A 3,518-nucleotide genomic window follows, 5' to 3' on the forward strand; every position below is an offset into this window, starting at 1 on the left:
TAAACATAGAATTACTATATGACTTAGCAATTCTGCTCCTAGGAATATACCCCAAAGAACTGAAAAATAGAAACTCGAACAAATTCCTGTACATGTTCACAGCAGCATTATTCACGATACCCGAAAGATGGAAACAGTCCAAATGTCCATCAAAGGATGAATGGATAAACAAATTGTGCTATATCCAAGCAAAGGAATATTATTCAGCCATAAAAAGGAATGTAGTACGAATACATGCTACAATGTGGATGAACTTCAAAAATATAACATGAAAACATTAAGTGAAAGAAGCCAGACAAAAAGTCACCTATGTGTGATTTCATTAACGTGAAATACCCAGAAGAGGTAAATCCACAGAGACAGACTGCAGATGGCTGGTTGCCAGGAGCTGAGGATGGGGTGAGGAGGGAGTGGGGAACAAGTGCTTAATGGATACAGGGTTTCCTTTTAAGGGGATGAAAGTGATTTACAGCTATGTAGAGGCAGTGGCCACACAATATTGTGGATGTACTAAATGCCACTGAATTGTTCACTTTAAAATGGTTAGTTTCATTATGTGAATTTCACCATGTGGGGGATAACTACCCCCTAAGATGGGTGGGTCACAATGATAATGCAACTAGACCTCCAAATACACCCTGTGGCTTAACAATTGTCACCAGGGGGACTTCCCTGGTGGCTCAGTGGTTAAGAATCTGCCTGCCAATGCAGGGGACACGGGTTCGAGCCCTGGTCCGGGAGGATCCCACATGCCACGGAGCAACTAAGCCCGTGCGCCACAACTGCTGAAGCCCACACGCCTAGAGCCTATGCTCCACAAGAGAAACCACCAATGAGAAGCCTGTGCACCTCAACAAAGAGTAGCCCCTGCTCTCTGCCACTGGAGAAAGCCCGTGCGCAGCAACAAAGACCCAACACAGCCAATAAATAAATAAATAAATTTAAAAACAAAAAAGAAAGAGACTAGATCTGGCAACCTAGGGGTGAGGTGCTGGCCAGAAAGGTGGGGTGGGCTCAGGCCCTGAGGATTCAAGGGCAGACTGATGGCCTGGGAGGGGCCAAGGATACCAGGTCCTCCCAACAGCTGAGGAAGTGCCCGAGGGTGAGCTTTCAGGCACTGGGGGAGAAGGGGGGTTGGGTGATCAGCTGGCTTCACAGGCGGTCCAGGATAGGTTGGGCTGCGCTGGAATCTCCCTGAGACCACCCTGGATCATCCACTGGTCCTGATCCTGTCCGCTGCCTTCCATGTCCACCTCATTGACCTCTCCATCATCAGGTGGCTCACTGTAGTCATTCCTCTCCTCCATGTCCTACGTGTCCTCATCATCCTCTGAGTCCTCCTCACTGTCCGCATTCTCATCTACATCTTCCTCTTCCTTGTCATCATAGTGTTCTGAGGCCAGCTTGCCAGTAGGTACCAGGTTGTTGTCTTTCTCTGCAATGCTCTGGAGCCAGGCCTGAGGCTGCTGGTCTTGCTGCTGCAGCTCTGTCTCCTCCACACAGGGTCGGTCCAGATTAAACCACAGTGTCTCAGTCACACGGGAGAAGAGTGAGGGAAACAAGGTGGACATGGCTCCTAGACTGGGTTTGAGTCCTTGCTCCGTCACTTACTAGCTGTTTGACCTTGGCCAAGTCACTTAACCTCTCTGAGCCTCAGCTTCCAGATCTTCCCGGGAGGCGGTAGCTGGCGGCAACTTGGAAGCACTTCTCTCTGCCTGAGCGGAAGAACCCAGGACCACCCTTAACTTTTAAAGAACCATATTAATTACTTACGGAAACCAAGTAGAATTTTTTAAATAAGGAAATGTACTAAAAGTTCCCCCCTCCATCCTGATTTCTGCCCATACTACAGCTTTGTGGGATCTTAATCTACTTCCAACCTCTATCTTGGGGCATCCACACTCAGGTACCAATGGGGTCCTACAATCTCTTCCTTGGATTTTTCAATTTCTAGTTTGGGGAAGATTTGTACAGTGGTGTCCTCCTGCCACCGACCACACAGAAGCTGCCTTTCAGCTCTCTTGACCTTCATGGACAAAATGATAATAATTGTAGCAAGAACAACAACAGTAAAGTTGTTTTCGTTTACTGAGGAGTTACATTGCTTTGAGAACTATGCTAAGAGCTTTTATGTGCACTTTAAATCTGCACAACAAACTTTCAAGGTGAGTTCTACTATTAACCCCATTTTACAGTCGGGGAGCTAGAATGTGAGTGGGATTGAGCAACAGACCCAGGGCTGAAACACAGAATAAATGAATGGATGAACTGAGTTCGGAGATGAACTGCCATCCACTGACTGCCCGGGAGCCGCGGAGTCCGCTCCTGTTCTCTGGGAGGGGCACACAGCAGGAGTTGAAGATGGTTCTTAGAGAAAGCAGGTGATGGACACCCAAGGCTGGACCTGTTCTGAGAGACAAGGTCAAGATATTCATGGCAGGCAGCTCCTAAGATGTCTCCCAGTGATCCCCACCTCCGGTATGCAGGCCCTTGTGTAATCACCTCTCTGGGCTGACCTGGTAACTTTCTTCTAATAAATAGGGCAAAAGTGATAGAATGTCCCTCCTGAGATTAGGTTACAAAGGCTCCGGTTCTGCTTCGCTCACCCTCTTTCTCCCGTGCTCACTCGGATGGAATCCACCTGCTGGATTGTAAGCTGCCCCAGGGAGCAGTCTGCATGGCAGTGAGGATCTGTGGCCTCTAACAGCCACGTGAGCAAGCCTGGACGTGGCCTGGCTCCCAGTTGAGCCTTGAGATGAAGACTGCAACTTTGTGAGGGACCTTGAGTTAAACGACCCAGTGAAATCATACAAGATTCTTGACCCACAAAAACTGTAAAGTAATAAATGTTTGTTGTTTAAGCCACTAAGTTGGAATAATTTATTACATAGCAACTGATAGTTGGTACAACAAAATTTTCAAAGTACAGCCTTTGCCAGGCCCTTGCTAGAGACCGGAGAAAGTGGATAAAATGAGACAAGTCTCTACCCTCCAGGAACTCATGGGCTAGCAGAATGGAGAGAGAATAATTTAAAATGGAGTATTAGAAGTGTATGCAAAGCACAGAGGGGATCCAGCATCCATGAAGCGTTCTAGGGCCTTGATGTATGAGTAGGAGTTCACTGAGAAGATGCTACAAACAATAATTTTGTGAACAAACAAAGAAGCTAGAGTGGTAAAAGACGAGAAGCAAGACCATTTAGGATATAGGAAGTGGGATTATCATGATTTGATGACCAATCTGTAGACAGTGAGGAGTCAAAGTGAGGAGACCTGGGTTTTTTCGTGTGGTTGAACAAATGGGTTGTAAAATCAGCTAAGACGGAGACCACGGGAAAAGAGCACTGAGCCTGTGGAACAGGTCCTGGACGTGTTCCAGGCTTCTATTCTTTAGCTTTCTTTGATGACTATTTGATAACTTACATGCATGCATGCACACACACAACGTATTCGTTATCTATTGCTGTGCAGCAAATTACACCAAAGCTTAGTGATTTAAAACAACAGATATTAAATGT

The 3,518-nt window shown here is 46.7% G+C and overlaps 1 pseudogene; it reads right to left on the reverse strand.

Annotated features, from left to right (window-relative positions):
* Positions 1 to 1,142: 1,142 nt before the first annotated feature.
* Positions 1,143 to 1,589, reverse strand: LOC130861052 (anaphase-promoting complex subunit 15-like; annotated as a pseudogene).
* Between the last annotated feature and the right edge of the window lie 1,929 nt (positions 1,590 to 3,518).

Source organism: Hippopotamus amphibius, chromosome 9, assembly GCF_030028045.1.
Source record: "Hippopotamus amphibius kiboko isolate mHipAmp2 chromosome 9, mHipAmp2.hap2, whole genome shotgun sequence".
Classification (NCBI taxonomy): domain Eukaryota; kingdom Metazoa; phylum Chordata; class Mammalia; order Artiodactyla; family Hippopotamidae; genus Hippopotamus; species Hippopotamus amphibius.